Source organism: Dipodomys ordii, unplaced genomic scaffold (assembly GCF_000151885.1).
Source record: "Dipodomys ordii isolate 6190 unplaced genomic scaffold, Dord_2.0 Scaffold27, whole genome shotgun sequence".
Taxonomy (NCBI): domain Eukaryota; kingdom Metazoa; phylum Chordata; class Mammalia; order Rodentia; family Heteromyidae; genus Dipodomys; species Dipodomys ordii.
In genome coordinates this window covers 11,611,235-11,624,447 of record NW_012267243.1, presented here as the reverse complement: position 1 = coordinate 11,624,447, position 13,213 = coordinate 11,611,235, and the positions used below count along the sequence as shown (strand labels likewise).

General features: G+C 39.8%; 1 protein-coding gene across 1 annotated transcript in view; it reads right to left on the bottom strand.

Moving 5' to 3' along the window:
* Positions 1 to 13,213, bottom strand: part of March3 (membrane-associated ring finger (C3HC4) 3, E3 ubiquitin protein ligase) — a 152,258-nt gene that overhangs the window by 138,791 nt on the left and 254 nt on the right. The window lies entirely within an intron of this gene.

Genomic DNA, 13,213 nt, shown 5'->3' with positions numbered 1-13,213 from the left:
CAGGAAGAAAAAATTATGTAAACATTAAAACCTCCTCCTCCTTTTCCCTTTTCTTTCTATTTTTCTCACTTGTTTCTGAGGCACAACATAAAAAACAATCTGCATGAACTAGGTTAAAAACTGCTCTCAAATACAGATGTATTTCACTTACCATAAAATTTAGATTTGTTTTTGGAAATAAGAGGAGTTTAGCTTAGAAGTATATTTCATAGGAAGTGACTTAGCAGGTTTTTCTGAGAGTGGGAACATCAAGAGAAAAATAATGTCAAGTGAATGTAGACTAATACTATGTGCTACACCCACAGCTTTTGAGGTCACCTGACCTAGAGAAGATGAACAGGGAATTTGATGTTCTTGTCAAAGTTGAATGACGATTTATTTGATCAATTGGTAGTATCAGACTGTAAGTCTCAGCAAATAATACCTCACAACATAGCTAGCAAATGGCCTACCAACCCACAGAGCAGCTAAAGAAAAAAAAATACAAAACATTTACTTCAGTAGAGAAGGTAAAATCAGAGGAAAAGGACTCTGGAGAGAAGCACTCTGCTTTTTTTTTTTGTCAATTCCTTCCAAATTAATATGTGTGGGAAAGCTATTTTTCAATTTGCACCTTCATAATTACTTTGGAATAATTAAGAATGTGGTTCTGAGAAGAAATCATTTTAACAGATACATGGGTTCATGGGAAAAAATTATGTACAGGTAGAGAAAACAATTTTAAGTGAAATTTAAGTGAATTTGCCATTACAAATGATCATGCAATTATAATTATCCTAGCTTACTTCGCAGTCTTATAAATAACTTTATTAAATGCTTATGCAAATTAAAAGCATTGGTGACCTTAAAACTATAATAAAAAATTTAGGACCCTAGAAACTATTACTCAAATTTCCCTCTGGAAACTTTCACTATAGATTTTCTTCAAAGAGCTCTTACATTCATATTATGTTTTGCCCTCAAATAGAATAAAAACTTGACTTGGTTAGTTTCCAAATTTTACAGAAAAAAAGTCTGAACTAGATATATTCACACTCAGTAGACAATTGCCATCATATTCTTATGGTAGGAGACAAAGACTGAGGTTGGATTATTAGTGATTGAAATTTAAATATTCATTCATTCACTAACTGATTCATTTGCCTGTTTGTTCATTTTAAAATGTAGCTAGTGTTTCTGCTCTTGTGGAATTTCTATTCCAGTGGAGGAGAAAGATTAAAAACACAGACAAATGAGTAAATTCTGAGATTGTGGAAAGTATCATACAAGAAATAAAAGTGGGGCAGAAACAGATAATCAAGGTGGGTGGGGGAAGGCTCCTAAACAGATCAGATGGGGGTATTCATGGGAAGTACTTGTGAAGAATGGAAAGGATGGAAAGGATGTAGCCATAGGAACCAAGGATGGGTGATCTAAACAGAGGGAAATGAAAGTGGAAAGGATCACAGGTGGGAATGAAACTGGCTTATTAGAGTAAAAACAAGGAAGCCATATGGTTTGAAAATTGAGCTGGGCAACAGTGTAGGTAAAGAGGTCACAGATATGGACAGGGCCAATCACCTAAGGCCCTGCAGGCCACGATAGTCCTCAGACAGTCTTCCCACTCATGGACAGTAGGAAAAGACGACAGATGAGCTCAAGTCCAAATCTTAGCCAATAATCAGTTGTGTGACCTAAATAAATTACTAGCTCCTATTGGATGCTAAGGTCCTAATTTATAAAAGGATAACCAATAAATAAAGGTCAGTTATAGTTATGAGTAAAAATCAGTCTTGTTAACACTATGATACTGAAATAAAATTAATACAAATTTTATATAGACCTATACTGTAAAATAATATATTCAAAATATAGAATTATTGGGAAGTAAGCAAATTATTTTAACCTTTTTGATTCTGTAAAGATCATACACTTATTGGGTACAGACAGACATAAATTAGTACATTCAAATTCATTAGGGTTTATTGTGGCTCTAATCAGAATAATTATTGATCTTGGCTCATTTCACTGTTCTTAATTAGTCTGCATTGTAGCTTTTTTTTTTCTTTCTTTCTGACTAGGCCTTGCCAATTGTAGCAGTTCAGCAGTAGCTACCAACTACACAGCAGTCATGGGGGTGTGGGGGAGTTTTGTAATCATTTTACAAGCCGCAACATGTAGTAGATATTTAGAGTTGCCAACATCTATCTTTCACTCTGCCTTCCCCAACACAACAAGAGACACAGACAGACAGATAGACACCTACACACACACACACACACCTACACACCTACACACACACACACATATTTTTTTGCTAACAGAATCTCAATTTTGTTCAAGTTCACCTTCTCTCTCAGGCAAGGATTCCTTGTTAGTCAATGACTGAGAGATGGGTTAGTGAAACAATTCAGATCAATGAGTGAACACTCCTCTGGGAATCTTAGTAAGATTTTTGTATTTTTTCAAGGGAGAGCTTAAAATAGGAGAAGAGGTTTTATTTTCTGTGTTGTAGATCCTCTCATGTTTGCAACTGACATCTGAAATGTTGTAGCCATGTTGACATTATGAAAAGAACTAGCCTTAGAGTAAGTGAAACTTCTGAGGACAACAGAGATGAAAGGAATCTGCGTCCTTGGTGATGTCCATTGTGTCAGTAGATCAGTCAATCCTGCTCCATTTCACAGGAGATAATACATTTCCTTACCATGTATATCAATTTGACTTGAGGTCTTTTGTTTCATATGCAGAATATCTCCTAGCAAGTGCATCACATAATCTTCATGTAAACATCCCCATTCTGATAAATCACTCATTTCTTTTTCTCTGAGAACAGTCTAAGACTAGTGCTAGACTTAGCTCAGTTAAAGTTAAGAATCCAGGGACAAGGATAAGTTAGCCTTGTAATTTGCAACACTGGGATAGACATTAAGAAAAACTCATGGAGAAACACCCTAAAAATTGTAGGAAAAGGCCCTCTGACATGTGTAGTCAGGATAACATGCTTTCTGTGGATTCTCTCCCCATCTAAAAACTTTTATGTTTACCATGCACCTGTCTGGGACATCTGTTCTTTGGAGACCTAAATGAAACATACTTTTCCAGTTTGTTTTTTCCCCTGTCAACTCAGACTTTTACCGTATTACAAGAGTTTCAGTAGAGATCATACAGTACCATCACAAAACCTGAGCACAGGAGAGATGTTAAAGGAGCAAGAGTAGTTTCATATTCAAGAAGGACAAGAGTACTAAGTAGGAAAAAAGCTTCAGGGAAGACGTACAGTACTGGAGTTTCTAATCAGAAGGAAGAAGGAAACCATCTACTATGGTCTGAATGTGTGTATTACTTCCAAATCCTTCCATGGAAACCTAATCCCCAGTGGGACAAAACTAGAAAGTGGGAACTTTGAGAAAGGACATGAGGCTCTGTCTTCAGACATTAGGGGGATTAGTGCTTTTATACAAAGATACCTTAGCCAGCTAGCTAGCCTCTTCTGTCATAGGACACTACAGTGAAGAGGGTCCATCTATTAGAAAGAAGGCCCTCACCACACACCAAATCTGCTAGCATCTTGATCTTGGACTTTCAAGCTTCCAGAACTGTGAACAATACATTTCATGTGTTAATTACTTAACTAATTTATTTTGTTATGGCAGTCCAAACAAACCAAAACACTATCAAAGTATATTGGCTACTTCATTCCCTATGTAGGCACTTTTTGAAGTGAAATATTAAGAGATCAGTAATTAGAAAGTACTCATTTTACCAAAAAAAAAAAAAGATCATAGATGGAAGAGGTAGAATAGGATTCTTGCTTGGGGAACTGATGGAGGAGACTGGAAATTAAGTCCAATAAAAGATTATGTAAATGCCTAATGGTTCACAATAATAAAAAATATGGCTTGAAACCAAATTAACCATTCCGGTCTAATATGCATTTTCCTACAAGAAAATTACAGAATTATAAATTTAGCACATAATGGAGAGCAAAGTGTAATGCATACAGATTTCATAATTTCATACAGTATTTGAGACATGTTACTTAAAAAAATGGGATGAATATTTTATGTAGTGAAAATTTGCTAAGAGATCCTAATTAAAACAGAATAGTAAATGGTGCCTTCGTTCCTGAAAGGGTCACTATCAGGATTTCACTTAATGTCTTCATTAGTAATCTGCAGCAAAAGTGGACATTCATTCAATGTGAGAATGGTATCTAACAATGAGATGTTGCCAGGGAGAGGAAAGTTGTAGAAAAATATATGAAAAGGTTAGAAAAAATACAACCTTACTAGGTGGTTCAGGAAAAACAACTTGAAACATGAAACATAAAAATTAAGTAAAACAAAGCTGGGTGCTGGTGGCTGAGATCTGAGGATTGCAGTTCAGAGCTAGCATAAGTAAGAAAGTCCGTGAAACTCTTTTCTCCAATTAACCACCCCCAAACTGGAAGCTGCACTATGGCTCAAGTGCTAGAGCACTAGCCTTGAGCTGAAGAGTGCAGGGACAGTGCCAAGCCTAGAGCTCAAGCCCCACAACTGACAAATCCCCAACAAAAAAAATTAAGTAAAACAAATGAAGAAAAAAACCTGAAATTTTCCGGCAATAATTCTGAAAAGAACCCAGACTCAAAAGAGCAAGCTCAAGCGGTCAAGCACTAGCCTTGAGCAAAGGAAACTCAGGGACAGGGACCAGGCCCTGAGGTCAAGTCCCAGGACTGGCAAACAAAAACAAAAACAAAAAACAGAGCAAAGCATTGTGGCTAGTGAGCACAACAATTAAGAATAAACAAAAGATGCATTAGTCTATATCTTATTTTTTAAAGAAATGAGGGCTGCCCTTCTTCCTGTTCTGTGTGTACTTCTCTTGATTTCTGTGGAAAGCTTTGCCTCTTTAGTTGATATATATATATATATATATATATATATATATATATATATATATATGGCCAGTGGAGCCTTGTGATCATGTTCCTTAGTCACAGGCAAGTGAGAGGGAGACAATAAGAATGAATGGGTGGGGGTAGTGTGGTCCATCATTGGAAAGTATGGCTAAGGTTGGTGAAAATTGAGGTTTTGTGAGGCTAATTACTTTTTCACTGTATAAGGCTGTCAAAGCATGTAATATCTCATCAGAAAAAAAAAACTCATTGGAGTGTTAAAAGAAAGTCTTTTGAGAATGGTCAAGAATGCAGTTGCTATTTCAGGGAAGTGATCAATGGTGACAGTGATTGCAACAGAGCTTTGATAAAGTAAGACTTCTTACCTGAGAAGAAGGGGTAATGGAATAAAGAAAACATTAGATGGTGGGGACTGAATTGAGAAGCATTGAAATTAGGGACACTTGAAAGGTGAAGAGATGACAATGATCGGCTGAGAGTCTCTACTGTGGGGGCACGTGTGCAAAGTGTAGGAGCAAACAGTTTGGTAGGACACTGAAAAGAAGATTTGAGAAAGTGCAAAGCAATACACCACAGGAGGAATGTCCACTGGTTACAGGAAAGAGGATGGGTGGATTTGCCCCACAGATGCTTGCTTTTGCATCCTTACTTGCCCTTCTTTATGTTGTTGTTTTTGTTGGTCATGGATCTTGAACTCTGGGCCTGGGTGCTGTCCCTCAGCTCATCTGCTCAAGGCTAGTGCTCTATCATTTGAGCCATAGCACCACTTCCAGTTTTCTGGTGTTTTTTTTGGAGATAAAGAGTCTCATGGACTGTCTTGCCCGGGCTGGCTTTGAACCATGATCCTCAGATCTCAGCCTCCTGAGATCTAATCCTAGGATTACAGGTGAAATCCTAGCCATTGGCACCTAGCTTGCCCTTCTTGAGTCTATCCCTGCCCCTAGATCCAAAATAAAAAGAAGACCTTGGGATATGCCCTGAAAACAAATGATCCTTGTCTATGAAATCAGTGTTCGAATTCATGACTTAATCCATGAATGTTCATCTTCTCTGTGGCCTTGATCATCTAAATTTCTTTTAGATTGAATCACTCCATTTTCTAGCCTATCTTTTTCACACATATGAGGAGAAAATGGAGGTCCTTAATCTGCATCCTTGAAGAGCCCACAAGATTTAATACTTAATGGTTTTTATTCCATGTAGTTATGCTTAATTCAGTTGAACTATAAACTACCTAGATACATGGTACATGACTTCAGGCATGCAGGTCCCTGGAATGAATATTTATATTAGCTATCAGCCCATGTGGAAAACATGAGTAAGTTGGAAAAGCTTCCTGGAAAACAGATTTATGGCCCATGCCTGTAATCCTAGCTACTTAGGAGGATGATATCTGAGAATCATTGTTGAAAGGCAGTCTAGGCCAAAACCCCCCAAAAAACAACAACAAAAAAAGCTGAGACTCTTATCTCCAATTAACCAGTAAAAATCCTGAAGCAAAGGTATTACTCAAGTGGTAGAGCACCAGCCTTGAGTTGAAAAACCAAATGAGAGAGCAAAAGGCCCTAATTTCAAGCCCTAGTACCAGCTAAAAAAAAAAAAAAACGCCGAAACAGAACAAAAGCCCAATTTTAAAGGGGTGATTTTATCAATACACTCTATGCATGTATGGAAATAGTATATGAAATTGTTTCATATTCATATATATGCTAGTTCAAAAGTAAATGATTTTTTTAAAAGATGACATAAAAAGACTTTAAAAGCTTCTGAACTAAAAATCTATTGCAATTATCTTCATAAAATATAAAGTTTCCCCAACATACTGGGCTTTAGACTTCAACAGCCTCTCCACCCAACATCATGTTGCTCCTCAGTTGCTCCCTATTCTCACATTAATACAGCACTTGGCCACCCGTACTGCATGGTGAAAGGAACCAAGCCATTTGCAGCTCAGAAGATACAAGTCTCCAAGTAGAACCCAAGTATCAGCTGCCCATAACAAGGGGAATGTGAACAAAAGAACAGCCCAGCAAGATGGCCTAGACAAGGAGGGAATGAAAGGTATCCTTGAAAAAGACACATGGGAAAGGAGTAGGAGAAGGAGGCGAGACAGGAACGAAGCAAAGGGATTTCAAATATGGGTGGGATAGGAATAGATGGTTGTTCTTAGAAGTTCTAGACTGATACTAAAGTCAAAAGTCTAGCCCTACCTATGATTTAGATACTGCTACGATTTAGACTTTGGTGGATATATGTACTCTGGAGGCACCACAGATGTTCACTTGTGATTCTTTGTAGTCTCTAGTGCTACTTTGTAGTGAGTAAGTATGAGATGTTTCTTGAGAAACTATATGAGATGAACAATATGATCTCCACCCTCCAGGGTTCCTAGATTGGAAAGGAGAATATAGGAAATAAAAGATTCTTCCTGAGAGGATACCAGGCCAAAGGGAACCTGGAAAAACTCCCTAAAGGTGCTAGTGCTACTACTTGAATTGATTTTTTTTTTGTTACCTAAGTAGAGAAAATGTACTATTTCTGGCAGGTACTAAATTAATATGTGTTAAGTAATTTTGCTTTGCAATTATTATCTAGAAGATTGCTAAAGGACTGGGAACTGGCTCTCATCACCTTTGTTTTTATTATTGTCAATTAAAAAGATGACTATATTCATGTTAGCATTTATGAGTATAATCTTAAAAAGTACTATATTTTATCTATGACTAGATTGAGGAAATACACTCATAATTTTTCCCAGGTACAAGGAATTCTTGTTCTATTTATTTTCTAGCAAAAAAGTTTTAAAAGCCTTCAAAAAGAACACATTTTGCTCACTTGAAATATGTGTGTATATTTTAGCATAAAATACACTTGGCAGCTCCTAACATAATTGGATGGTTATGCCTTGCAAAAACTTGATTTCTTTTTAATCAAATTTTTAGAACCATACTGGGTTTCTTGCCAGTGTTGCAATAGTAAGCAATAAATACATCATTAGATCAATGGTGGTCTGATGATGGATTACTGAAAAGATGGCTATAGCCAAGAAGAACAAGACCAGAGTCTCATTGTGCAAAGATTGAAAAAATATTGTTTAAACCATAGATATCAAGTTAATACAGCAGGGAAGAAAACACTGCAAAATAGAACAGAACAGCCATGGGTTTATGATGTAGTGATATTGATCACAGATTTTCCTAAGTGCTCAAGAGCAGCCACACTATTATATATGCCTCTGATTAGACCTAGCGATGAGAAGGAAAAAGTTATTAAAAAAAAAAGGAAACCAACCAGGGGAAGGCCTGCTGCTATAATAAATTATTTAAAGCAAGCAGGGTGAGTGGGTTGTGAAGACAATATAAAACAGAATCGATGACCCCAAGAAACCCCAAATCATCCACACCTCTATAAATTTCTTACCGTCCTGTCTGGCTTTCTACTGGAGGTATTTCTTTCCCACATGTGTCCCAACCCACCCTCCCCTCCCAGCTCTGACCCCTCACTTTTGGCCCAGTTCTTTTCTCAGAGCTTAACATTTGTTTTTCTTGTGTAACCCAGGATCTGGTGTGTTCAGTTATGTTTTTCAACTTGTATTAGGAGTCTCTTAGGCCACAGATGAATGCATCTGTTACTTATTCATCTGGATCTTAAATTTCCTACTGACACTGTAAGCCAGGGATAGCTCATATGATACGCCTATCAATATGACTTCAATATCATCCGTTACCTTCTTCTTTTTTCTTACTACAGTTATTTGTCATTGAATCCACAAAGCTAAAGCCAGAGGGAAACTTTTCTAGCTCAATATTGTTCTCCATGAGAAGATATTTCTGGACACTAGTAACTCTAGTGAAGGTGGTAACTTGAAGGGCCATTTTAGAAGAGCAATAGTTAAAATGGCTAAAATTTAAGTCCTGTTAATAGATCCCATTGACTTGATTTTTTTTTTTTTAACAAATGGTCTATCGGAACAAGGGAAAGGAAAGTAGAGTAAAAACATTGAGAAGAATTTACTAAATGAAAGTCAAGATATCAGAAATATGCCATGGCCAAAAGAAAAGTTATAATTGTTGCATAGAAGCTTGCAATGACCTATGACCTAGTTTCAAGAAAAGCAGCAAGCTACTGTAGTTATTTTAAACCATGCACAAAACAGTGCCATTGTACGATCAAGGGCTGTGGTATACCTCAGGCCCTTCAAATGTTCTACATCTATCAAATTCTACAGAAGCTGGGCAAATGAAATGTAACTATTTTGCCAGTGTAAAACATTCTTAGCAGCACAACATGCCAATGAACAAAACAGTACAGGGTTAAAATGTAAATCCAAGGAATTCTTCACATAGGCTTTGCTAGAGTTGTGCACTGTGATCTTTGGTAAATTATTTGCCTCTCTAGGTCAAGGTTGGCTGTTTAAGGTCAGAGCCATCGAACCAACTATCATAGAAGGTGATTAACTTTATAAAGAAAATTGCACAAGGTCGCCATCCTTTATAAGAAAATATTGAAAGGGTAAGAAATTGTAGATCATATGAATGACTAAGTATAACTCTGATATCACCACAATGCTAAGTAAAAAACAATTCAAAATGTAAGGTCAACCTCTCAGTTATTGGTGTCATCTTTGAATATAAAAGACAAAAATCTAAATATTTGCTTTTTTTGGTTGCAGTTCACTCATGTAGAACAATGTAGGGAAAACAAAAAAGCATCGTCCTCAAAGGATTGTTGACGTAAGTGACCTACCAACATGCTTGCCAAGAAGTTTTCTCTGTAAAAATCCCAGTGATGATCCAATCAATGGTCTGGAACCATCTCAGTTGAGTGCCTCAGCTTCTGTATCAGGGAAGCTGATTTCTGGACACTTCTGACCTCTGAGAAGTCATTAGGTATTTAGGTACTTGAATGGCAGAGAGAAGGACAACTGCTGATAGATCCTTTCTTGTTCAAGCCTTTTGTAGGACTCTTACATGGAAAATGATACCAGTCTAAAATAAGGAAAACCAGAGTCTTCATGCCAGTATCAAAGGATACATGAAAAACGCTAATTGGCAATAATGAATAGATCACACTTCATAATGGTTTCAGTGAGAGAAGTAGCAATCCGTTCTAAATCCATCTCTCTTTTACAATGAGAAAATCCACTCCGTTACTTGGACATCTCAAAATACATTTTAAGGTTACTTTCAGAAGAGTATCTATGAGCTCATGAGGGGGACAGCCCGAGACAGTCGCTGGCCAACAGCACAGCTAGTTCTGCTAGGAGTTTCCTAGGACTTTGCTGAGTCTGTGTTTTCCCAGGTGAAGTGTATACTTTGGTTCTTGCCCCCAAACTGTGAGAGTTTTGCTTGTTTTTAAGAGAAAAAGGTGCCTCTTCTCCTATCCTCCAGGGAAATATCCCCAGCAACATGTGTTAGGGCTGACTAAGTCATCTGAGGGCATCTTGGGAACCCATCCCAGGATCAAAAATGGGGGGAAGGGAAGAAGTGGAGGGGCCAAGACGAGGGAGGGGTATTAAACTATTTTGCTTCTCCAAAGACTCCCTTAGAATTAGGGCAACCCTGAAACAGGAAGAGTTGCAGCTTCCAAACACAGGACAAAAAGAACCCATTGTTAAAGAAGGAGAGTTAATGCATTACCTATAAATTTCACAAGGCCAGTAAACGCCACCTGGAAATTTCTGAACAATTATTTGTTAAATCAGTTCACAGACTATGTTCTTTTCTATCAGAACAACGTTCCAGTGTTTCTTGAAATATGATGAGGGGTTACCTGATATCAAGATTCATTTGGGAAACTTGCTCAAAATGCAGGTTCTTAAATGCCACCCCAGGCCCAAGAACTGAATGTCCAGGACTAGAATCCAATCCAAGAATTGAATGACTAAGGAACAACCAACCTGGTGGATCTGGATGATTCTTAGCAAGGAGAATTACTGTGTCTACATAGCCCACCCCACGTCTAGACTTGTATATATTAAAGATTTGCCTATTTGCCCCCCAAATATTTTTATATCATAAAAGAGATGAATTCTTAAAACTGCACTAGCTTATTCTTTTCATGTATAATAAACATTACTATTAAAATGTAATTGTGAACATAAAATTATTGTGAAAATACCAACTAAACTTCTCAAAACTACTGCCTTCATTGTCACTAAAAGTAACTATGTTATTAAATGAATTTATAGTTTACTAAAGTATCAGTCACTTGGCTGTAGGAACTTGTTAAACTGTTATATTCCTCCCATACCTCTTTAGTCATCAGAAGTTTTGTGATAAAGCATTTATATATTATATATAATATATTACACATAATATAAATTATATATATATATATATATATATATATATGTATATAGCTGGTCCTGGGGCTTGATCTCATGGCCTGGGCACTGTCCATGGGCCGCTTTGTGCTCAAGCATAGCTCTCCCACTTGAGCCATAGCGCCACTTCTGGCTTTTTTGAGTAATTTATTGGAGATAAGAGTCTCATGAGGACTTTTCTGCCCCTCCCACCCGGGGGTGGGGGTGGGGAAAGAACTTAGAACTGTGATCTTCAGATTTCAGCTTCCTGAGTAATGAGGATTCTAGGCATGAGCCACCCGTGCCAGGCTTCGCTTTTATTATTTTAAAACTATATTGTGAACCATTTCTACCAGTGGTTAGGCTACATATGAATTTATGCTCAAGTCATAAATTCCTAAAAGCATGCTTCATTAGAATTACTAAGACAGCCTTAACTCTGCTCTCTGCAATAAAGCTTTGTTTACTTCTATTAAAGTGGGCTGGTTTTTTTTTTTTTGGTGCAAAACAATTCAGTTTTAATGCGCTGTGTTAAGAAGCAAAATAAGAAGAGTTTCTGATATACATGCTACTGCAAGGCAGTAAACCAGTGCTGCAGGGCTATGAGACACTCTTTTTTTTCTAGAGGGATTATATTTTTCTCCTAGAAGCTCCCCCTCCACTCCAATCATAGCTACAATTATTTCACAAAACACAGTTTGTCCTTTCTAGAGACATTAAAGAATGTCTCTTTTTACTTGCCAAATGCAAGATCAGGCCAGATAGTAAAGAAAAATAGAACTTGAGACAGGCTTTGTTTGTAACATGCTGTTTCTGCTAAGGGCTGCCCTCTACCCAGGCTCCACCCCGGTGCTCTGGCTGAAGTGTACATGTTGTGTTTTAACAGATGGGCTGGCTGGCGGCTGCTGGGCTGTAAAACAGGAACGCGGAATCCGCACCGAGACGTATTGAACTGAAAGCTCATAAAGTTCATGGACATACGCTGACCCAGACAGGCCAGACGGACGCAGACACGCTTCCACATACACCCTCCACAGCTCGGGGTCCGGTGCCAAGGGGAAGTTCAAGGCTACCCCCCCCCGATATATTTCTATCTCATTCACCTATCAATTTTACACATTCATAAACACACCCCTGCGCGCGCGCGCACACACACACACACATTGGCAAAGATCTCAACATTCCCAAATTCTGGACCCAAGTTCCTCTCCAGGAATCAATAAAACTCCCACCGGTGGCACACGAGAATTGACGAGAAAACACTACCCTGCATTATAGTGGGTGCGCACATCGGAAGCGGCCGGCTCCGAGGAGGGGGGGGAGTCCGTGTTTACTCCGCGCGGGGCGGGGCGGGGCGGGGCGGGGCGGGAATGAATGGGCTGGGAACGCGCGCGGACGCGCGGGGTCCGCTGCGCCCTGGCTCTGCCAGCTCCCGCCACAACTTCACCGCTGCACACACTCCACTCCCCCGGGCCGGCGGCCCCTCTCACCGTCCCGGGTCGGGCTCTCCAGGACGGGCGTCGTTACCGATCCAGATCCCCCGGAGGAAGCTGGGTTTTTTTCGGGTGCACCTCGAGGGTGGCTGGTGAGGTTCGAGCCCCTCAAGAGGGGCGCGGGTTCCCGCGCCGAACGGGTTCCCGGCGGCGGCGGCGGGGACTCCGTAAAGTTTGCGGTCGCTGTCCATTCACCCCCGGGCGCCGCGGTACCCCGAGAGCCCTTGGGGCTCCCCGCGCCCCGGAGCCCGGCGCCCGGCTCGCCCGGCCGGGCGTCCCCGGCGGCGGCGCGGGGCTGCTCCCCGAAGTTGGTGCAGGAGCTGCTGCAGGAGGGGGACACGTACTGGTACATGATGACCACGAAGAGGAGAGCGAGCACGGGCGTCAGCAGCCACTTGTTGAACCTTTCGTCCATGGTCCCGCTCTCAGGCCGGCAGGTGAAGCGGCGGCGGCGGCGGCGGCGCGGACCGGCGGTGGCGGCGACGGCTGGGAAGTTTCGGGGACTCCGGGGCGCGGCTCAGAGCCCGCCGCTCCTCC